This window comes from Antechinus flavipes, chromosome 1 (genome assembly GCF_016432865.1).
Source record: "Antechinus flavipes isolate AdamAnt ecotype Samford, QLD, Australia chromosome 1, AdamAnt_v2, whole genome shotgun sequence".
NCBI classification, from domain to species: Eukaryota; Metazoa; Chordata; class Mammalia; order Dasyuromorphia; family Dasyuridae; genus Antechinus; species Antechinus flavipes.
In genome coordinates this window covers 315359976-315385367 of record NC_067398.1, presented here as the reverse complement: position 1 = coordinate 315385367, position 25392 = coordinate 315359976, and the positions used below count along the sequence as shown (strand labels likewise).

Below are 25392 nucleotides of genomic sequence, written 5' to 3'. Positions count from 1 at the left end.
GTTCTATATTCTTGAGAGAAAAACTGAACACATTTCTTTTTCAATATGTAAATCTTTTTTTTTTTTAGCAGTATTTGCAATACAATGATTTTTCTGTAAGATTTGATGACCTAGAATAACAGGATTTTCCCACTTGGGTAGCTGTTGAAAGAGAAAATTCCTCACTGTAACACAATTTTCAGGAAGTTCAATAACAGAGAATTTAAAAGTTGATTAGTGTTGCATAGTGTCTACATGACCTAGAATTGTCTGATTCAATTCAGGAAGCATTGCTAGAGGACCTCCATTAGGAATAAGAACTGCATCTGTTATTTCATTGTATGGGAACTCCCAAGTGAAGAAGCATCCTATACCAATACACTTTCATGACATTCATTTAGTCTTAGAGAATTACCTAGAACGCTGAGAACATTGTCAACTCATTCAGGATCATACAGCTTCTGTATATCATGGGTATCAAGACTTGAACTATGGTCTTCCTGACCCTTTCTATTATACCTCACTGCTGCAGATACAGAGACAAAATGAAAAACAGTTTCTGTCTTCAAGGAACTTGCATTCTGTTGAAAAACTGATAATCTGTTGAACTCAAAATCTATCAGGCTAAGAAGGTGTTTTAGGGATCAGTTCTTTGGCCAATACATGGATTTTTCCCACGATTTTCTGACCTGGAGTTTTTCTACTTCTCCTTTCACTACTCTAGTGATGAGAATTCACTGCCTTCTGAGGCATCCCATTCCTTTTTTTGCCCCCATATTTTTAGAATGTTCTTTTTCTTTCCTATCCCCTCCCCTTCCTAGTCCTTTTTCTTTTTCTTGTTTTTATACTTTTTTTCTCCTCCTCTCCTTTTCCTTCTTTTTGTTCTTTTTTGTTTCTTCCTCCTCCTTTCTTCTCTTCCTCTATCTCCTTCTCCACTTCCTCTTTCTTCCTCTTTCTATTGATGCTGTTGCTGCTGCGGCTCTTCCTTCTCCTCTTCTTCTCCTTCTTCTTCTTCTTCATCGTCATCATCTTCTTCATCTTCATCATCATCATCATCATCTTTTTCGTCTTTACCTTTTCTTTTCTTTTTTCTTCTGAATCAACTGCATGCATATATGTACTTCAACTCATCAGTAATCTTAGGGAGTTGCTTGGGACTGAGCAGTCAATTGACTTGCTTATGGTCATACAGGCCATACTTGTCAGAATCAGGACTTGAAATCAAATCTTCTGGACTCCAAGATCCGCTTCTTCTCTGCTGTGCCATGCTATATACCTCAGAAAATTCTTTTGTTAAGCAGAAATTTCCATTTTCATAACTTTGATCCTTTTGATTTTAACCTATGTGAAGTTTACAATGTCTCATACAAATATCATTGTCCCTGCCCCAGTTCCCAAGTCTGCTTTTCTACATGCATTGTATCCAGGTCCTGCAATAATTTACCCATGTAGCAAGATGTAAGCCCATTTTTCCTTCAGACTGCTTTCCAAAGGGCTGGAGTTCCATTCTGTCAACGTCTATCCCTTATTAAAAATGGTGTCTGGAACTGAACAGTTTCTAATCTGAATGATTGACCAACCTCTTCATTGTCTCAATCACCATTCTGCTCCTAAGAGAGAGACTATTTCTTTAAGTCTGTTCTGTTTCTCTTTATTCCTAGTGCTTGGCACATAATTATTGTTTAGTCATGTCATATTCTTCATGAACCCATTTGTGTCTTTCTTGGCAAAGACATTGGTGGATTTGCCATTTCCTTCTCACTTTATAGATGAGGAAATCAAGGCAAAGAAAGTTAGGGACTTGCCCAGGATCACACAACTAGTAAGAGGTTGGATTTGAATTCAGGAAGAGTTTTTCTGACTGTATATCCAGCACTTTATCCACTGTACCATCTAGCTGCCCCAAAGCAGACACTTAATAAATTGATGGTCTAGACTGAATTAGATCTAGAAGTTGAAAAAAGCTTGTGGGGTGTGGGGTCTCTCTTGCCTTGCAAGGATGGGGATATGCATAAAAAATGATGTGCCTGAGGTCATTCTGTATGGATGGTAAGATTCCAGGTTTCTGGAGAATGAAGATTATAATTAGTTAGTTTGCCAAGATATCAAAAAAGCAGATGCAAGGCCTCTGGGTAGCATTATACAGCCCAGCTTGATTAGAAGACTGACCCTAGCTGAGATCTTTCCTTGATGGTTCTTCAGATGGATGATGGATGGCAGATGCTGAAGTATCACAAAGCCAAATTCTTTAATCCTTTGCAGGTAAACCATATGTTTGTCAGACTTTCCTCCTTGGATTCCTGTTTGTTCTCATTTTCTAGCATTCTTAACAGTCCTAATATGGTAACTAGCTGTAGGATTATCTTTGTGGCTGGCATCACTGATAAGCACAGAAATGGTCTTTTGTCAAAAGCAGGAAGAAAGAGCCAGTGCTATCAAATGTAGTTATGCTCTCAAATGTAGTTGTGCTGGAGTTCCATTTGGGCTCTGGGGCAGAATTTATTTTATGTAAACTTGGAGCATTTCTGTTTGTTTTTATTTTTTCTTTTCATTCCCCCCCCCTTTTAAATTAAAGCTTATTTATTTTCAAAACATATGCATGGATAATTTTTCAATATTAACCCTTGCAAAACCTTGTGTTCTAACTCTTTCCCTGTCCCTTCCCCCTCCCCTAGTTGGCAAGTAATTCTATATATGTTAAACATGGTAAAAATATATGTTAAATCCAATAAATGCCTACATATTTATATAATTATCTTGCTGCATAAGAAAAATCAATTCAAAAACAAAAAATGAGAAGGAAAATAAAATGCAAGCGAACAACAACAAAAAGAGTGAAGATGCTATGTTGTAATTCACACTCAGTTCCCACAGTCCTCTCTCTGGATGCAGATGGCTTTCTTCATCACAAGATCATTGGAACTGGCCTGCATCATCTCATTGTTGAAAAGAGCCACATCTATCAGGATTGATTATCATATAATCATATGATCTCCTGATTCCATTATTTCTTTTTCTGAAATGATATTATACTGTTGATATTTCTCAATTATGTCTGATTCTTTGTGACCCCATTTGGGGTTTTCTTGGCAAAGACAATGGAATGATTTGCCATTTCCTTCTCCAGCTCATTTTACAAATGAAGAAACTGAGGAAAAAGGATTAAGTGATTTGCTCAGAATCAGCTAATAAGTATTTGAGGCCACCTTTGAATACAAGAAAATCTGATCTTCCTGTCTTCAGGATCAGGATTCTACTTCATCATCTAGCTGCCCAATGCTATACTGCAATTGAGTGATATTTGTAAACAAGTGTTTTCTGTCCCAATTACCTTGTTTTATCTTGTAAATATATACTTTCCCCAAAGGTTTAGAAGTTGTACCAATGTCCTCTTCACCAAGTAAATCCTTACAATATATAATGGGCTTTTAAATGAGTATAATAATAGTAATTGTATATATAATATAATATATTATGATATATATGCTATGATTTATGTATGATATAATATATAATACATTACAATGTATGTATAATATGTTATAATGTGCATGAAATGTAATATATATATACATACATATATACACATGATATTCAGCAGGTACTTAAATGCCAATTGATTGAACATTCATATTTTTCTGCTGACCTATGTTTTACTGGCCTTATAGGTGAGAACATTTTCCCCTTCTCTCTGACCAGTTTTTCATATGAGTGTCATGTTTCAGGATTTTATCTGATAGTTTTGGTCCTGACAACATCCTAAGCTTTTTTATTCTTCTCTCATTAATTAATCAACAGCGGCAAGAGTCAGTTTGATCTATCTATTCTATGAAAGTCTATTTCTTGAGTGGGCATGGGGGGGCAGGGCATACCAGCCCCCTCTAATGACACTGATGAGTTTCTCAGTGATAAGGGATTGGGGATGGGGTGGGGAAGGATGGATGGCAGTGGTTGGGGGAATGACACAATGCTGTCATTAATAATACTTGTGGTTATTGGTGCTTTAAAAAAATCAATGTTCACCAACCAAGTGATAAAGTCATGAAGATTATTTCAAGGGTGTTGTTTAAAACAAGCAATATTTGATGTGCTGCCTCTCTCGGGGTTTGCAATAAGAAGTGTGCAGGAAAAAAAAAGAATTTCTTAGACACACAAATAGAGACTAGAAAAGGTGGCTGGGTTTCAGAGGTGTGAATTTTCCTGCTAATTTTCCTCCCTTAGTGAGGTATTTCTTAAGGATCTCCTTTCGCTTCTAAATAGACGTTTGTGCTTCTAAAATCTATCAGCTTTCCCTTCAAAGATGAAGAAAATCTTACCACTTCATGAATTTTTATTCCTGGCTATGGGGCAAGAAGGAGAGTTTACCCAGTATTATTAACAGGCCTGAAGAGAAGCTACATGCCTGGGGACAGAACAGAAAATGTGTGATTATTATTATGAGAATGCCTGGGGATGAGGAGGAGGGTGTGTCAAGACCACAAGTTCCCTGGAGTCAACAAATCCGAAGAACTAGGCAGGAATTCTCTGAAGGATGCCAAAAGACAAAGGAGACTCCCTGGTTCACAAACTTCTTTCAGAATATATCTAATCCAATTTAATTCAGCAATCAATCAAAAAGCATTTATTAAGTGCCTACTATGTGCTGAGCACTGGGAATACAAAGACAGAAACAGAACTGTCTCTGCCCTCAAGGATTCAAGAAGACTCAAGTTCAAATCTCCAGCTGTATGTGACCCTGTGCAACTCATGCAACCTCTCAGCCTCTGTTTCCTCATCTGTAAAATGGGCCTGATAATGGCACCTATCTAATATCATTGTTATGAGCATCAAATAAGTTAATGTATGTAAATCAGTCTGCATTACTTAAAATGATACGTTTTTGTTCTTGATGACGATGACGAAGATAGTAAGGGACTGCAAGGAGATGGGAACATTATGGAAGTATCAGGATGAATTATTGGTCAGATCACCATCTATATATACATATATATGTATATTTCTACTAAGGCATCCTAAACTTGATGTGTCCCCAAATGGGCTCATTATTTGCTCCTTTCCAAGTTTTCTATTTCTGTTGAAAGACCCCCATTCTTGTAACTTTCTATGTTTAGAATCTTGATGTTATGTTTAACTCTTTACTCTCTTCAATGCCCATATTCAATGAATTTCCAAGTCTATTAGATTCTAGCAGATTCGACCTGCACAACATTTCTCTCAACCATCTCATTCTCTCCTAACACACATTCACTACCTTACCTCAGGTCAGTCTCTAATCAGCTATTGCTTGGTTGATTATAAAACCTATTTTGTGTCCATAACTCTCACATCCTCTCTCTCCAATCATCCAAAGCATTCTGGGCCTATATCTCTATCTTACTCAGTTGCAGCACATTACTAAGTATGGAATGCCTTCCCTTCTTGCTAAATTATATCTGGAGGTCAACTGTGATGCTGTCAAAGGAAAATCTGTACTCCCCAACTCCCTGCCTTTTTTTTTCTACTTTCAAAAAATTATCTGTGCTTTTCAAACAAAACATTATTTGATTTATTTTTATATGCCTAAATCAAACTGCAGGCAGATCGGTGGTACCATGGACAGAGTTCCAAACCTAGAATTAGGTAGACTCATCTTCTTGAGTTCAAATCTAACCCCAGACAACCTTCTCTCTACTACATCAATATCAGCAAACTAGAATCTAGTATTTTCTTATGATTTTAACCTATTTCTTTCTTTTTTTAAAAAACAAAATCTCACTGTATTTTAAAATATTAAAAAAACCATTCTTAGTTCACTGGCTGCTTGACTATACAGAACAGGCAGCTGCCACATTTGGCTCTCCCCTACTTTGTCAAACCTTGTATCATGTCAATTAGTGGAATTTAGTTTCTACAGGTTGTAACTATCAGTGCAGTACTATACCTCAAGTACATGGTAACTCTATAGGTAACTCTATATAAACATAGATTTAAAGCAGCTAGGTGGTGCCATAGTGAATGGAGTGCAGGGCCTGGACTCAGGAAAGCTTACCTTTCTGAGTTCAAATATGATCCCAGACATTTACTAGCTGTGTGACCTTGACCAAGTCACTTAACCCTGTTTGCCTCAATTTCATCATCTGTAAAATGTCCTGGAGAAGGAAATGGTAAACCACTTCAGTATCTTTGCCAAGAAAATCCCAAAAGAGATCCTGAAGAGTCATTTATAATTGAAACAACGATCTAACAAGAAAAGCATAATGGAGTTAAATGTTTAGGAATTAAATTAATAGAATTAAAGAATTTTGGTGTAAAAATGAATCCCGGTGGCCATCCATTAAAAAAAAAATTAGCTAGACTTTCATTGGTATATGGAACCTCCAGTGAGGAGAATCCTCTTTCCAATGTAGATTGGTACCTGTTTCGCAATAGCAACTTAAGAAAGTTGCCTAGAATACTGACAGATGAAGTGATTGACATATATATCAAATGGCACAAAGAAAGCACAGTTAGTTCTGTGGTAACCATATTTTAAAAACTCATATTCTTTCAATGTTATTGATTTATAGGGAACAATCTGAGTATAAGGAGTATGTTGAATTTGCTTCTTTGAGACTTTAGGAAAGCAAGAATGAAAAAAAATGGCATCAAATGCAAAAAATGGCAAAAATTCACAAGTTGAAATTCTTATGCCCATTTCCAGAAAGGTTTTTGTCAAGGAAAATCATATATTGACTGTGTATCTTTTAATGTAGTAGGAACTATGGATGGAGGAAAACTGCTCTTTACATTTTACCACTTCACCCCTATGCCCATCCTTTCTCCCTTTAAACCTCTTTCTTCATCCCAGTCCTTTTCTACCAAGCCCATTCCTTCCACCCTTCTCCCTAGACTTCTTCCTTCATTCAACCCCACCTTCATCTCTACCCTTACTTTTTTCCTTTCCCCCCTTTCCCAAAGGCCTCCAGACTCAACCTGATCCTGGGAGGAGGTCAGGAAATGGGAGAAGGAAAAAAAGGCAGAAAAGGCTGAAGGCCAAGGACAGGCCACTATTTATTGTACTATTTATGTTAACTCTTTAACGTGTGTAAAACTATGATTTTTCTAGCTTGATTTATATAGCAATATGCTTTTTAAGAAACAAATATTTGTGCAACTGATTATATGTGTCAAAGGAAGGATTTGAACCTGTGTTTTCTTTTCTCTGAGGTGATTCTATACTAACTCATTGTTACTATAGATTAAAAAAAATAAACATCTATTTAATATGTACTCTGTGTCAAACACTATACTAAGCATTTTACAAGTATTATCTTCTCATAACAACAATGGGAGATAGACACTATTATCATGCCCATTTTACAAATGAGGAAACGGAGGCAAACAGTTTAGGTGACTTGACTTGTGTCACACACTTAGTAAGTGTCTGAGACCAGATTTGAACTTCGGTTTTTCTGAGTCAAAGTTCAGGATCCTCATCATTGTACCTTCTATAATATGAGGGTTCAAAGAGATTTTAGAGATCATCTAGTCTGGCTCACAATACTAGCAAGACTGTTGCTAAAGCTCCAGCTCTCCAATTTATAGAAACCTAGAAAAGTTAAATGATTTACCTACTGTCATGTTGAGGATGAATAGCAGGGCTATACCTTATGACGCCTAATCTAGTGTTCTTTTTCTTTTATTATGTTATCTCTACTTTAGAGAAGGGCATATCATAGCAATGGAATAGCAGAAAGGATTTGTGACTCAGTTATTAGTATATTGTTACCAAAACATTTCACAAAACTCATTTTCTTCCAGTGAAATACAGTCATTATTCTTCTTTTCCTAAGTATATAAACTCTTAGTGTATAAATGGCAAGCATACACATGCCATTTTTATAGAACACATTTTATACATTTTGAAATTTCCTTTGATTTTGTTTTCTATCCTTTCTCCCATACCCAATGAACTTGTTCCTATAGTATGATGAACTCAACTCAATTCAACTCAACAAACACTTATGAAGTACCTACTATATCCAAAGAATTTTACTGGACCTTGGATGAGCACTGATCCTTGCTGTCGTAATAATAATAGTTTACATTCATGTTGTACTTTAAATTCTGGAGTTTGTTAATGCCTTTCCCCACAACAATTCTGGTTCATGCCTAGGATCTGCTCATAGAAACCCTCATTTCCTTCGAAGATCAGCTCAAGAATCAACCTTCTATATGAAGCCTTTTCTGATGCCTTCTTCCCAGCCATTGTATCTCCCATATTCAGTTGCTAGTGCTTTTCCCTCAAAAAGATTTTGAAAGATCTTTCCTCAGAATCAAATGTAGTGTCTAGCATATAAGTCATTCAATAAATTATTTGATGATTGATTTAGATGGGGAATACAGGAATTATGATTCCTATTTTAATAATAATGCCAGCATTTTTTAGTGCTTTATGGTTTGTAAATATCATTTTATAATAAATTAGGCTTAGAAAATTTAAATGATCTTATCTATAAAATGAGAGGGTTGGACCCAGTGACCTTTAAGGTCTCTTCCAATTCTAAGTCTCTGATTCTATTATCCAATATTTTATCCACAGTCACACAGTTAGTTAAATAACAGAACTGGGATTGAACGTTAGCCTCATGGAGCTTACTCTCAGAGTGTTTATGAGAGATACAGGGAGTGCCATAATCCAAAGAGTTACACATTAAGTGCAAGCAAATAGGTTTCCCACACCTCTCTAGTGCAAAAGACATCTTCTGAAAATGTTCTTTTGCAGAAGCAGAAAAATCCAAAAAGATCCTCTAATTGACTGCAGCCAGTTACTAAGAATGTAACTTTGAGAGCCACCATTGTAGCAGAAATAAAAAACATCTGTAATCCAAGAGAAAATGTGACCAGTTTGTAGAACAGTTTCTGTTTCTATTTTGACACGTGGCTTGACTGGTTGGGAAAAGTGTATGTATTTGGTAAACTTCTCTTGTAAAAAAATTTAAAAGGGAGCTGCTTGTAATGTCTTCAACATTAATTTAAGTAATGATAGAGTCTGTGAAACAATCATGGAGATGCTATTAAAAATATATGGATAATAACACAGCTGCACTAAGAAAATCTTTAAAAGAGCAGAGTGGCCTTCTGTGACTATCCCTTTACCCTAATGGGTATTGTTGGGGATAGTGAGTTGGTTGAATTCTGCTGGTATTGGGGATTCATGAAACAGAAGTGTTGTTTGGGGATGAAGGAGATTTTTTTTCCCACCATCCTCATCCCTTAATTTTTTTTTTATTACCTACAAAAACACTGAGGAATTCCTCTTTATGTGGTGAATGGCAGCAAGCACTTTTTGTGGCAGTAATTTTCCTTGGAAATCCCCAAGGTCTACTTTGAGTATGTGGAATGTTTAAAGCAACTTCTAATTCCATAGAGTTGTATTTCTGGTAAATGTCAGAAACCAGAAAAGCTCAGAGCACTGAGGGCAAGAGATTCCTTTGTCATTTCATTTCTCTTCCATAGAGCTATGCTAGGGAAACAATGATTTAAAGATGTAAGAAGGATTAGGTTGGGGAAGGACAGAGAAGGAAGAGAGTGGCTGACTGATTACTGCATTTAAAAACAGAAGTCCTGAATTTGGGATTTTTCATCCCAAGTCTATTGGAATTGTCTTGGAGTATATTGCTGAGAAGAGGTGTCAGCCATAATTGATCTTCACACAGACATATCTATGGAAGCATTTAGTCTTAGCTTCCTTATGCCTAAAATGAGAATAATAAGAACATCTCCTTCACACTATTGTTGTGAGGATCAAATGAAATGGTTTACGTAAAATGCTTTGCAAATCTCAATATTGTTGCTATGGTTTTTTTAATTGATTGATCTTTTAAGATAATGATTGCTATGTGCCTCTAAGGGATTTTGTAAAGATTAGGAGGATATCACCATCATCACTGCCATCACCATCATCATCTTCATCATCATTATTATAAATATCATCATCATCATTTGTATTTATAAAGTACTTTGCAAGTTACATTTTTTGATAGAAAAATCTTTTTTTATTATTTTTTCCTATATTAAAGCTTTTTGTTTTTCAAAATGTATGCATGGACAATTATTCAACATTAGTCTTTACAAAATCTTGTGTTCCAATTTTTTCCTCGTTCCTCAACCTTCTCCCCTAGATGGCAAGTAGTCCAACAATTTACATCTTAAGGTATTTTCATAACTCGCTTGTAAAGTAGCTTATTGCCATATTATTATAGTTTCCATTTTACAATCAATCAAATAATTTTTAAGTGCCACTATAAACCTATTCCTAGAGTTATAAAGACAAAATAAAGGAAAACATTCTTATGTACATAGAAAGGTATATACAAAACCTCGATTAGGGTGTCAAGTCTAAAATAAATCAAAACCATGAATTGAAAAATAAAGCATTTTTAATTGAGATAACAGGGTAGCAAGCCTGCCATCCTGTGGAAGTCACATGAATGTAGAGCACAATGGATTTCTGAACTCCAAGACCCATACAAAAGCTTCTTATAATTTTAGGAGAAGAGGGGAAGGGGGGAGGCAGTAAGAGGTAGCAAGCCCTGGTCATGACACCTCACTGGCCCTTAGCAATCTGGGCTGGGAAAACCACTTCATTCTGGCTGTTTTGCCCTTAATGACAGGAATCTAGGATGTGGTTCAGCACAACCTAATTAAGAGTTTATATCTTAAGACTGGCAATGTAAGGAAATTACTGAAATTCTGACATTACATGGGGCAATTTAAAGGAGTTGCAAGTAACATTTGGTATTAACAATTTTCTGTCATTATATTAACAATTTTCTGTCAAGGCTCTACAAAATTCCACGAAAAAGCAGAAACATAAGGTGACCTTGAAGAGGAAAAGATAAAAAAAACTATGGCTTACAAAAGTTGTGATTTGTGCTGTATTTTTAAAGCTCCCAAGCTGGTTCCTGATATAAAAACTCCTTTTTAATTTTTAATAGTATTTTATTTGTCCAATTACATATAAAGATAGGTTTTAACATTGATTTTTGTACAATTTTGAATTCTATTTTTTTAAATCCTTCCTCCTTTACCTTTTCCCCTCTACAATGTGTGTAGCAAGCAATGTGTGATATAGATTATACATGTACAACAATTTTTGACATATTTCCTTATTAGTCATGTTGGGAAAGAAAAATCAAAATAAAAAGAAAAAAAAACAGAAAGAAAAAAAAACAAAAAAGAAAGGTGAAATTAGGATGCTTTAATCTGCATTCAATCTCCACAATTCTTTCTCTGGATGTATATCATTTTTCATCCTAAGTCTATTGGAATTTTCTTGGAGTGTATTGCTGAGAAGAGCTAAGTCAGCCATGATTGAGTCTCACACAGTCGTGTTGTTATTCACTTCACTTAGCATCAAAACTCTTTCTCTTTTTTTTTTTTTTTTTGATACAAATATTCTCCTGGCAATGCTGGACAATTGATAATCTTGAAACTCTGAAAAGTCAAAGTTTCAGGTGACCCAAAAAGCCCATGAAGAGACAAATAAATTGACACATAATTGTAATGATAATCTGCATAGAAGAAAGAAGTGGCTTAAGGAACATGACAGAGGAAATGTGTGATTGAAAAAGGGTGTGGCTCAATTGTGTATTGATATTAAAGGATAATGAATGGACAGCCCAAGTCTTGAATTGTTTATTATGGAATGTAAAAAATCCAGGAGGAAAGCTTCCTGAAGATTTGGCGAATTGTCTTTGATGGATCTGTGGGAATTGATAGTCAAAAATCACTGGAAAAGACCAAACAAGATAAGTGAGTTACACTGATAAATGGAGAATTTAGAACATTAAAGAAATAACAGAGCTCTTTATTTCAACTACTTCTTTATTTCATATTTCAAGGTCTTCATAACTTTACCTCTCCCTATATCTCCAGCCTCCCTTCATATACCCTGTAGTCCAGACTGTCTGATCTACTTGTTGTGTCTCTTACACGAGGTTCCATCTCTGATTTTTGCATCTTTGCACTGACAGTTCCCCATGGTTGTCATGCTCTCCTTCCTTCTCTCTGCCTTTCAGAATTATTGCTTAGAAATTAGTCTCTGTTTTCCTTGATTGCCCCAGATTATAGTGCTTTCTCCTCTAAGGTTACCTGGTATTTAATTGATATCTCTTGTAGCAAAAGATATTCATTTATATATTGTCTCCCTCATCAGAACATAAACTTCTTTGGGGCAAGGACTAATTTTGCTTTCTCCTTTGATTGATTGATTTTCTTAATTTGAAATTTTTATTGATTTATATAATCTTCTTTTTAAATCTATGTATTCTCTCTCTCTCTCTCTCTCTCTCTCTCTCTCTCTCTCTCTCTCTCTCTCTCTCTCTCTCTCCCCCTCCCTCTCTCTCTGTCTCTCTCTCTCTCCCTTTCTCTCTTCCTTCTCTAGAAAGTCATCTTTTGCTACAAAATAAAATAGAAAGGGAAAAAAAGCAGTTCAGCAAAACTAACATCAATTGAATCTGATTCCACATCTTTAACCTTTAATCCAGACAAAAAAATGAGGAGGATGATATCTTTTCTCATCTCTTCTTTAGAACAAGCTTGATCATTATAATTACACAAGTTTAGCTTCTCTTTTAATTTTTGTACTGTTCACAACCACAATCATCAATTCATACATTCAACATACATTTTTAAAATCATTGTTTATCATCTCCCTCATTCTGCTTACTTTGCTCTGCATCAGTCTTCTCACAGTTCTTTAAACTCTTCACTTTTATCAATTCATATAACACAGTAATATTCCATTATGCTTATATATCATAATTTTTTAGCCTTTTTCCATGGGCATCTACTCTCTCCAATTTCCACTCCCCCCCCCCCAGGTCTTTGTTGTTACAAAAAATATTGCTGTGAATATTTTAGTATATATGAAAGATTACATCTTCCATCAATCATAATGTTAAGGAATTTTAATAGTAAACATTTTATAAAATAGTAGAAATTTTCCTAGACTAGTGTGGTAATGGATAAAACAGTGGACTTGCAGTCAGGAAGACCTGATATCAACTCATATCTTAAGTACTTACTAGCTGGGTGTTCTTCAGAAAATCATTTAATTTCTCAGTTTCAATTCCCTGTCTGTAGAATGGGGATACTAATAACTTCTATCTCATAGACATATTATGAGAATCAAATGAAATATTATATACAAAATGCTTTATGAATCTTATGCCATCATCATTATTACTTAACCTCAGTCAGCCTCAGTTTCTTTTTCTGGAAAATGGAAATAACAATAAGACCTACCTCACAAGTTACTGTGAGAATCAAATGACATAATATGTGTAAAGAGCTTTGTAAACCTTAAAATGCTGCCTAAATACCATTATTCCTATTACTGTTTATTATTATTTCAAAAACATTTACCATATTCTCATTCTTTTTCTGAATAAAGAAACTGGAAAAAAGCTTAGTTAGTATGATTCAAGTTGTGCTATATTGAATTTGACTTCAACGTTATGTCACTTGCTGAACTGATATAAATTGAATTGAATTTCCATACAAATGCACATTATGTGGATATAGTGAAGGAAAATACTTTTGAAAACCACAAGGACAACCCAAAGGAAAGAACACTGTCCCGGGAAACAGAGGGTTTAGGTTTAAAAGTTGCTTCTGAGTTTTACTACATGCATCATATTGGACAAGTCACTCAGAATCCCTAAGCTGAGATTCTAGTTGAAGTAGGGAGGAAATGAAATCCAGCATTCAATTAATCAACACCCTGTTATTAAGTACCTGCTATGCTCTAGTCACTGTTTTAAAAACCAAAAGCATCGAAGAGCTCAATGAACCAGAGAAGATAAGACCACTCATCTGTCTCTTCCTTTACTTCCTGAGTAAGCTTGCACTAGCAATATGCAACATCATAGGGGCAGGATTCTGCTCTGTCTTCCTCCACCTTCCCTCTTTTCCTTCTCTTCCCATTAAGCCAGTATGTCCATGATTGGGGGAACACATTTGGAACCCAAGTTCCATGACTATAGTCATGATCAATTTATATATATATATATATATATATATTCTGCCCTATAAAGCCAAGTAGAACAATTTCATGTACTCCCTTAAGTCTCCTATCCTGTTCTCCCTTCCCCTCTCCTTTCTTTTCCAGACCTGTCCTTTCTTGTCTTGTTCTGTCCTGCCCTCTCCTTTCCTGTCTTAACCTGTCCTGTCCTAGCCTCTCCTTTCCTATCTTGTCCTCTCCTGTCCTGTTTTTTCCTGTCCTGTCCTCTCCTTTCTTGTCCTGTCCTGTCCTATCCTCTCCTTTACTGTCCTGTCCTGTCAACTCCTTTCTTCTCTTCTCTCTTCTTTCTCTTTGTTAAACATCTTTTTTAATTTCATTAATTTTCTTTCTTTCATTAATTTTCACTTGACTTAGTTGTCTTTTTTCATTCCTATCCAGATTGTCAGTGTCTTTCCTAAAATGTGGCTCTTAGAACTAAAAAGACTATCCATTTTTTTTACCAGTATAGGAGACAGTCATCTATTTTGTTCATGTCTTGGTGCAGCCCAAGATGCCATAATCATTTTTTTTTTGCCAATTTCTCTGTAGTTTTGAACTATAAAATCTTTGTCATGTTTTGCCACACATATCTGTAGGACAAGTATCTCTGTAGAAACATTATGTCTTAGCTTTCAATATATATTGATATTGCAAATATGACATTTAACTGGAAGAGAAAATTAAAGACAGCTCTTTGATTCCAAGTGACAAGAATTTTGTCATAATTACTACTGATTTTAAGCATGAATAATATGTTTGGAGGCATTCAAAATAATTCAGGGGACATTGTTGGCAAAGTATAGAATAGGATATAAGGGGGACAGTTATGATGGGTGTTCCATAGTTAATATGATGAGCTTATAGGGAGTGAGCTTTTAAATGACACTTTTGAAAACTATAGACCATGGACATATGTAATATCTTTCTCCCAAAATAGCCCATCTTCCCGAGTCCTAGACATTTAAATGATCTTGGGTATAGTCTTAGTCCTACCTTGCTCTAAAAGGCACCTCCAAACAATTCAATTGGTCAACCTGTTCCTCTTACACTTAATCTGAAACTGTCTCTGTCCTCATACTGAGGGAAAAGTCAATGTCAATTTTCAAACCAAACACTTCTTTTATGCATGTGAATTTCTTATAGAAAGCATTAAGAATTTGTAATAACAAATAGAACTAGTCATGGACTGAGGAAGGAAACATACCATTTTTCCCACTGAGGAATAATGTTTTGGCTGACCCAAGAGATCTACAATATAAGCTTTTAAAAAAAGTGATTTCCAGCGTTACTTTTAAATTAGATAAGAGATGATGACACATAATACATATATTATGATTATAATACAAATAATATCCCAGGAAATCTATGTCAATGATAACTCCAAATGACCTCCTCAGGAAAAAAAAGGAAGAATAATTTGATGTCTGTAGAATTTTGCTAAACATTTTTCCAACTGTAAAATTTAAATCCAAGTCTTAACTAAGTAAATGGAAACTGCCAAGAACTTCTAAACAAAGGAATGTAAATAAAGTCAATAACCACTTTTAAGATTAAACAATAATTCACCACTAAAATATCAGACTATAAAGCACTGGATCCAATGCTCAATTTATATGGATCTTTTACAATTACAACTCAGTGAAATTAGAAACTGGAAACATGCTGAGATGTGATGTTCCCTTCTCTTGGTGAAAGACACAAGAAAGCAACACTACTAAACACTTTTTTTTGGTTAATCAAAGAGAGAGATCCTGGGAAGCTTTTTCACTAGGGGGAAAAATAAAAACCCCAATATTACTAATAGATGAAAATTTCAGATGTGTTAAGGGGAACATTGATTGGAATATATGTGTGTGTATGTATATGTGTATATATATATATATATGAAGACAGAATTAATCCTATGTATGGCTCGAGTCTTGTTTGGTAGAACTAATTGTTGCAGGGTGGGAGTGGGAAATATTCCATTGTAAATAAACTCTTTTGTTTAATTCTTTTGAACTGAAGAGTAAGGTTTTGTGGACTAGTGGAAAGTCCATGACATCTGTAGGCAGAGGACTTGATTTCTGTAGAAAAATAATCTCTGAACTTTTCATTGGTCTGGCGTGGTCAAGGCATTATTATTAATTATGCACAAGGGATTTACAAGCAGATCTCACAGCAATGTTCTCCAAATAAGCTGAGTATGGCTGACTAATTTATAGTCCTGAGAGGATAAGGATCAATTGGGAGTAGTACAAAGCAGAAGGATAAATGGGGTGGGAGTGGGGAAGAAGAAAATTCAAGTTTAGGAGACTGAGACAGATTATGGTAGTTAATTTGTGAACTGGAACATTCTAGAAATAAATAAGGTGAGATGAATTTGTGCTTTGCATTGTCCTGACTAGGAGCAAAATTTTTTCTATGGGAGCTCATTCCCCACGTGCTTCCTCATACTAGCGAAATCTAGCCTACCCCCAAGCCTTTACCCTCTAGAAGCACAATTAAACAAGGCAGGCTTGGGTTACTGATTCCACAATTTGAATCTTGATTCTGCTACTGATTGATGTAGAATAACTCATTTGTTAGACACTGGTTTAGATTAGATGATCTCTAGTTCTGAATCTTCTTGATGATTATTAATTCTATGACTTCATATGCTAAAAATCCAAATTCATTAGGCTCATGTGAAGCTATATTTTACCAACTTATAGGAACTATTTCTTACTAAAATTTTTAATTAAAATTAAAAAATTCTGAACTTTAACAGCAAATAAAATGAACTTTCTACATTATTGTAGAACAGAAAAAAGAGGATTATACACAAAACTTCAGATCTTTATTGTGTTCAGCTTTCCCCCCCTTTTTTTTTCAGTATATGATAAATTCAGTATATGATAAGCTTGTTTATGATTGCTTCTGTTGTTGTTCAGTTGTTTCAGTTTTGGGGTTTTCTTGTCATGAATAACAAAAGTGGGTTTGCCATTTCCTTCTCCAGCTCATTTTACAGGAGGAGGAAACTGAGGCAAACAGGGTTAAATGACTTCCCCAAAGTCACAGAATTAGTAAATATTGAGCCAGATTTGAACTCAAGAAGATAAATCTTCCTTGCACTCTATCCACTGAGCTACCTAGCTTCTGACCTTCCTTTTGTTTATCGAGACCAAACCAAACCTTTCATCTTTTCTTTCCTTTTACTACTGTTTAACTATTGTATTAAAATGCTTGCTAAATAATAACATATTATAATAAATACATTATATTTATTACATATATAATAAAAATAACATATAATAATAAAAGAGGAAAAAACAACTGAAGAAATTAGAATAGGCAACAAAACTCTTTGCAGACTGTATAATGGTATACTTAGAGAATCCTAGCAAATGAACTAAAACCTAGTTAACATAATTCACAACTTTAGAAAAGTTTCAGGACATAAAATAAATCCACACAAACCACCAACATTCCTATAGTTTACCAACAAAGAGCTGCAGAAAGAGAAATTCCATTTAAAATAACTGCAGACAATACAAAACACTTGGAAGTCTACCTGTCAAGACAAATTCAGGAACTACATGAACACAACTATAAAACATTTTTTTCACATAAATGAAGACAGATGTAAACAGCTGAATAAATATTAATTGCTTATGCTTGGGTCAAACTAATTATATATTATAAACATAATTTATTCTTGTATTACGTATATATTGTATTACAAAATGACAATTCTACCTAAATTAATTTACCTATTCAATGCCATGCCAATGAAAACGATGTGGGAAAGATTCCTTTCTAGATTCCCACCCTCTCCTAGTTAATAATGTAAATTACCCTTTAACTCACAAATCCTGGTCCCTTTGAATTCCAATAGAAGATCGGGACCTGTCCCAACCCCACCAGGATCTGAGCCAACTTTGGGGCTACACCCAAAAGCCCCTTGAGCTAAATCTCCCATTATAAAAGGGAGCCGCTGGGATCTCCCTCTTTGCAGAGATTCCAAACATGCTAGCCATGTGAGGACCCTCTGTCCATTGGACTCTCTGTCCGGTGCCCTCCTTATCTCTACCTTCACCTATCTCCTTACTTCCAAATCCAATAATAAACCTCTTTTATCAATCTAGCTCTCGGGCCAATAAATACCTTTACTGGGAACTCACGCAGCTACTAGACCTCATTTACCACCGTATCCTTGCGCCGAATCTAAGGGGGTTGCAGGGGAGCTTTGCTTGACTTCCTGTACCCCAAACCTGCCATTAGACCTCAACTAAACTCTAATTTCATTTAGGTACCCCAAACAACAAAACTACCTCAACACCTCAACAAAACAACAAAAAAAATTTCATATAGCTAGAAAAAAATAATAAAATTCATTCAGCAGAACAAAAGATCAAGACTATGAAGGGAATCAATAGATTAAAAAATGTGAAGAAAGGTGACGTAGTAATATATCTCAACCCATATTACAAAGAAGCAATCATGAAAACAATCTGGTAGTGGCTAAGAAATAGAGTGGTAGATCAGTGGAGGTACACAATACAAAGTAGTAAATGACTATAGTAATCAAGTATTTGATAAACCCAAAGATCGAAACTTTTTGGACAAGACCTCACTATTTGACAAAATTGCTGGGAATGGCAAGTAATTTGGCAGCTATCAGATAAAGATCAACATCTTATATCACAGATGAAGATAAGGTCAAAATGGGTACATTATTTAGACATAAAGGGTAATATTAGGGGAAATCGGGGAACATTAAACATATTTCCTCTCAGATCTATGGATAAAGGAATAATTTATGACTAAACAAGAAATAGAGAATTACCGCAAGTAAAATGAATAATTTTAATTACGTGAAATTAAAAAGGTTTTGCACAAACAAAACTAATGTACTCAAGAGTAGAAGGAAAGCAGGTAACTAGGAAAAAAATTTTTACAACACTTTTCTTTGATAAAGACCTCATTTCTCAAATATATTGAGAATATAATCAAATTTATAACAGTACAAGTCATTCTTCAATTTTCACTTTATTTTTCTTGTTTTTTTAAAATACATGATTAATATAGAAATGTTTTTCTTGATTTTACAAGCATAACTGATATCACTTCTTAATGGATATAGGAAGAATGGGAGAATTAAGAACTCAAAAAAAAAAAGAATAAAAATAAATAAATAATAAATTCAAGCATAAGATAAGATAAAATAACAAACAAAAGTGGAAAACAACAATCTGTCTCAAGCAGCTTTAGTATTGAAGGGAGCATATATGAAATGTTATGAGAAAAGGTTACATTAGAAATAAATAATAAGAGAAATAAACAATAAGAGATGAAAAATTCATCAAGGGAGGGATAGTCTTTGAGGAGGATTAAGGACTATTTCATAGAAGAGGAATCACTGAATTAGACCTTGGCAGAATGGACAGATGTCAACTGGCAGAGATGGGCAGTAAAAGGCAGTCATGATGAAAGGTCTTTGCAAATGGAAGGAGATATACTTGGACTGGATAATACAAAGGAAGACTAGTAATCCTGTAGTTTCCCTGGAAGACAGAAAATAATGGAAACTAATGTGAAAAAAGGTTGGGAATATAGAGAGACACAGGGTCAGTAGTACCAGGCTAAGGAATTTAGATTTTATTTTATGGACATTTGGGAGCTACTTGGTATCTATCTATCTGTCTATTTATTTATCTTTTTACATAATAGTGATATGATGCAATTTTTGCTATAGGAGGAATTCAATAAAGGTCTTTTAACACCTCCCCCCCCCTTAAAAAAAACCAACCTCCCAAACCCAACTTAAAGCTGCACTATGATTTTTGGAATACCCTATATAAATGCTATGTTCTTATTATTATAGCCAAATTAACTAATATTGACAGCTGAGCTTTTACATTTATCAATCTAATACCAAGATAAAACTTTCTCTTTTCATATTAATTATCTGTCCTTTATACTCACATATTTGGGAGATGTTGTGTGTGTGTGTATGAGTGTATTCTGACACTCTTCCATGTGAGATGTGGTAAACAAGATCATACAGGCATTCTTTGATTTATGATTATATTGTCTAAAAGTTTATTTGTAAGCGAATTATTTGGAAGCCAGAATTCACTTTCCAAAGGAAATGATGTTTCACAAGGCTTCAAGCTAGCCCATAGAAACCTGTTGAATCCATAGATAGACTAGGTCCAATCTGTATGACTTTTGACCTCTCTGGGTCCCATTTTTCTCATATGAAAAATGAAAGAGTTGAGCTAGATTGTATCTGAGATCTTTTCCATATCTGAATCATTTTGGTTGTTGAATTATTTTAGTCAACTGACTCTATGACTCCATTTGAGATTTTCTTGACAAAAATGCTCAAGTAGTTTTTCCTTCAGCTCATTTTTACAGATGAGAAAATTGAGACATCCAGGGTTAAGTGACTTGTCCATTGTCACACAGCTAGAAATATCTGAGGCCAGATTCGAACTCAGGAAAATGCGCCTTCCGGAGTCCTGGCCCTGTACTCCATGCACTATGGTGTCACCTAGTTGCTCTAAATCCATGCTTCTATAAAGCTACCATATACCTGAGGTATAGTACTGCACTGATAGTTATAATCTACAGAAGCTAAATTCCATAAGATGACATGATACAAGGTTTGACAAAGTAGGGAGGGCCAAATGTGTCAGCTGCCTATTTTGTAGAGTTAAACAGTTAGTGAACTAAGAAAGATTTTTTACATTTTAAAATACAGTGAAATTTTATCTTAAAAAAAAGAAAAAAAAACCAGGTTAAGACCATTAGAAAGAAAGTAGCAGTTTCTAGTTTGCTGACCTAGATACTGTAGAAAGAAGATTTAGATTTGGAGCAAGAAGACAGGTTTTTAGTCTTTTTCTGCCATTTGATTGCTGGTTTCTTTGGGTAAAACATTAGTCCTTTATGGATCTCTTCTTCTTCTTGTACAAATTGAGAAGATTGGACTAGAATTTCTTGGGTTCATATCCCTTCCAACACCATAATGATGCTCTAATCTGTTTCTTTGTGAGAATGCATTTTAAGGGTAAAATTTGGAATTTCAGATACATAGTCTCTTCATCATATATTTCTATTCTCTGCCTTGGAAGGGAAGTAGGAGAAGGAAGTCCCCTAGCTCAGAAACTGGTGACAGGAATCACAGCTTGAGGCAGGGGTTTTAGCAGATACTTGAAAATGTGTCAGCAGTATCTCCATTGGCAGGTGGTTGACTTCACTTGGAGGGCTGGATTTTACCAAAGAGGTCATTGCCAGTGTTTCTAACAATGTTGGGGAGAGTTTCTAACAGGAATTTGTCACTCCTTTCCCTTTCTTTTTGTCACCATCAATGTTACTGCTAACAAGACCCTGGAAGAAGGTGAGAAATAGGATTGCAGGAGTATTGTGTAATAAAGGGAAGAACCTGTGAACAGTAGCTGTTTTTTTTTTTTTTTTGTAGTTATTTTAAATTTGAGAAGAATTTATTGAATACCTAGTATGAGTGAATCACTAGGGCTAAGGTCTGAATTTTCAAATGAAGAAAAATCTCCCCATGAATGCAGTTAGCTTCAACGTCTGGTTTTATAGAATTGTTTGGGTCACTGAGAGGATGTGACTCCATTGTTCAATGTGATCAAACCAGAATATCTCAAAATTGGCCCTTGAGGTTTGATTATAGCCAGTAGTACTACATACAGCCTCTCTGGGTAATAGAGATACAAAAATAGAAATGAAGCATTTCCTTTTATTATAAGGGCCTAACTTTGGACAGCTCTCTGGTAATTAGATTTTTATTGCTGTTGTTTAATAGTTTTTCAATTGTGTCTGATTCTTTGTGACCGAATTTGGGGTTTTCTTGGTAAAATATTTCCTTTTCACTTCATTTTACAGATGAAGGAACTGATACAAAGGGTTTGCTGACTTGGCCCAGATCACACAGCTAACAGTTTGAGGCTGGATGTGAACTCAGGAAGAGGAGTCCCTTTGCCAAGGTGATGAGGGGACAAGGCCATTATAAAACAAATGTTTGCATATGACACTCAGGTCTTGGTTAGCTGATGCTGTCACCATGCAGATGAAGAAGCTGTAAGGGGGAATAACTTGGTACTAGCCCTGACTTTCCTTGGTATACAGTTGGCTAAGGCAAAGAATTGGTCTCTCTGGTCTTGTATTTAGATTCTTTTATGTTTAGTGTTTATCAGACCAATGGGTGACTCATGGAGAAGATTCTCTGAGTAAACACATAAAGAGTTTTGTAGGACAAAATGTTAAGATGCTTTCAATGTATTATGCCAAATTTGTCCTCACACCCTTAAAATTATTTAATCTGTTTTCATCCCTGGCCCCTATGGGAGTGAAAGTCATTTTAAAATTAAAACAAAGCCTGACTTTCATGCTTTTTAGAGTAAGATAATGTTATTTTCTCATTAGAGAAAATGACACAGAGCAACACATGCTAGATGAGGAAAAGGAGGGAAGGAATGAGTACTTGTATTTGAGTCAGATGTTAGGAACTTAGAATATTTTCATTAAGAGAAAGATTGACTAAACAATGAATTTGGATGGGAATAAACTGAGCCTCTTTGGAGAACCTTGAGAATGTTGAATATTGGAACTTGACATTTTCCAGTTAGAAATAGTTGTGTTGTTTTAGGACAGGAAACAGGGAATTTCTAGACAGTTTCAGGGAAGTATTTGCATTGCTGACCTTGGCATTGGGAGACTTGAATTTGAACCCAGGCTTTAATGCTAACTGTGTGCTCAGCAAGTCACTTAATATCTATGATCTTCTATTTCAGTGGTTCTCAAGCTTTTGCTTTCAGTATCTTTATCCTATTTAAAATTATTGAGACCTAGGCATAAAGAATGAGATTATAAATAAATTGGAAGAGCATAGGATAGCTTACCTCTCAGACCTGTGGAAGAGGAAGGAATTTATGACCAAAGAAGAACTAGAGATCACTATTGACTACAAAAGTAGAAAATTTTGATTATATCAAATCGAAAAGTTTTTGTACCAACAAAACTAATGCAGATAAGATTAAAAGGGAAACATTATACACTAGGAAAACATTTTTACAGTCAAAGGTTCTGATAAAGGCCTCATTTCCAAAATATATAGAGAATTGACTCTAATTTATAAGAAATCAAGCCATTCTCCAATTGATAAATGGTCAAAGGATATGAACAGACAATTCTCAGATGAAGAAATTGAAACTATTTATAGACACATGAAAAGATGATCCAAATCATTATTAATCAGAGAAATGCAAATTAAGACAACTCTGAGATACCACTACACACCTGTCAGATTGGCTAGAATGACAGGGAAAGATAACGTGGAATGGTGGAGGGGATGTGGGAAAACAGGGACACTGATACATTGTTGGTGGAATTGTGAACACATCCAGCCATTCTGGAGAGCAATTTGGAACTATGCTCAAAAAGTTATCAAGCTGTGCATACCCTTTGATCCAGCAGTGTTTCTACTGGGCTTATACCCCAAAGAGATACTAAAGAAAGGAAAGGGACCTGTATGTGCCAAAATGTTTGTGGCAGCCCTGTTTGTAGTGGCTAGAAGCTGGAAAATGAAAGGATGTCCATCAATTGGAGAATGGTTGAGTAAATTGTGGTATATGAACGTTATGGAATATTATTGTTCTGTAAGGAATGACCAGCAGGATGAATACAGAGAGGACTGGTGAGACTTACATGAACTGATGCTGAGTGAAATGAGCAGAACCAGGAGATCATTATATACCTCAACAACGATACTGTTTGAGGATGTATTCTGATGGAAGTGGACCACTTTGATAAAGAGAGCCTTAATTGATCAAAGATGGACAGAAGCAGCTACACCCAGAGAAAGAACACTGGAAATGAATATAAACTGCTTGCATTTATGTTTTTCCTCCTGGGTTATTTATACCTTCTGAATCCAATCCTCCCTGTGCAACAAGAAAACTGTTGGATTCTGCACACATATATTGTATCTAGGATATACTGCAACCCATTCAACATGTAAAGGACTCTTGCCATCTGGGAGAGGGGGTGGAGGGAGGGAGGGGAAAAATCGGAACAGAAGTGAATGCAAGGGATAATGCTGTAAAAAATTACCCTGGCATGCGTTCTATCAATAAAAAATTATTAAAACAAAACAAAAAATAAATAAATAAATAAATACAATGGAGAGCATTAGAAGTGGTAGAAGAATTAGAAAAGATTTGGTATAGAAAATGATCTTTCAATTGCATCTCAAAGAGACATTCTATGAAACAGAAGAGGAGGCATGGGGGACAGATAATTCAAAGGCAAAGAAACAGGAGATGGGAAAATGCATTTGGTTTATTTTTTAAAAACAACAAGAACAGCTATTGCTTAATCTCAAATATTAAATCTATATTTCTCAGAAGAGTGAATTCATTTTCCCAGAAATTCTGAGCAAAAGAACGTTTATTAAAAACACACAGCATCATGGTACCTAGGAGTACAGGTCAGCAGCCTGTAATTGACAAGCATAAGTTGACAGTATTGGTATTTCATGACTGAAAGCCTTGATTACTCAAAAGGGCAAACAGATATGGAATGCTTCAGAGGGGCAGTGATTGGCATTTTGACATTTTGATTTGAGTCTGGGAAGCATGGGAATTCTTATCCTACATTGTAGGAGTCCAGAACAAGCAATTGTCTCCTTTTTTGTCCCAGCAAAATATTTAAGTCTGACCTATCAATACATGAAGAATTATATATTTAATTTACACATAAGGGCACTGGATTGGTATTGGCTAAGACTCAATCTGGCGATGTGGAGACTTTAAGTCAACAATGCTCTATTAGTTGCCAAGCAGGGAATAGCTACAAACTCAACCAGTAAATACCATGTAGGAATAGCTTGATGAATAGATAAAATGAATGGTTGCCTTCATTACATAATTTAATGGAATGCATTTTTAAAAAGTATTTAAGTGCTTAATATGTGTAAACCACTGTGTTAAATATTAGAAATACAAATAGAAAAGTTAGTCTCTGCTTTCCTGGAGCTTCTGATGGGGGAGACAACACATGTAGAAGATTTTAGCTGCAAGTCAGATGGAAAGGTTCCGTTGTCCTTAAGGTATGACCTCAAAGCAGGTGATATGCTTCTTACTTTTGAGAAAATCATCTTTGTTGGTGAAAACTTTCTTTTCTGGGTCTTCAGAAACATTTTCAAGGCTGAATCACCAATATCTTAAGTATCTCTTGGAATTATCAATAGCCTTAGGTTGTAGGTCTTTGTAAGAAGACAATACAGAAAGGATAATTCATTTAAGCCATCATTGCCCACCTTTTGTTGTTGGTTGTTTCAGTCATATCTGATTCTTAGTGATCTCTTTTTGGGGTTCTCTTGGCAAAGGTGCTGTAGT

The 25392-nt window shown here is 35.2% G+C and overlaps 1 pseudogene; it reads left to right on the top strand.

Moving 5' to 3' along the window:
- Positions 1-4873: 4873 nt before the first annotated feature.
- Positions 4874-25392, top strand: part of LOC127545486 (serine/threonine-protein phosphatase 2A 55 kDa regulatory subunit B delta isoform-like) — an 86778-nt pseudogene continuing 66259 nt past the window's right edge.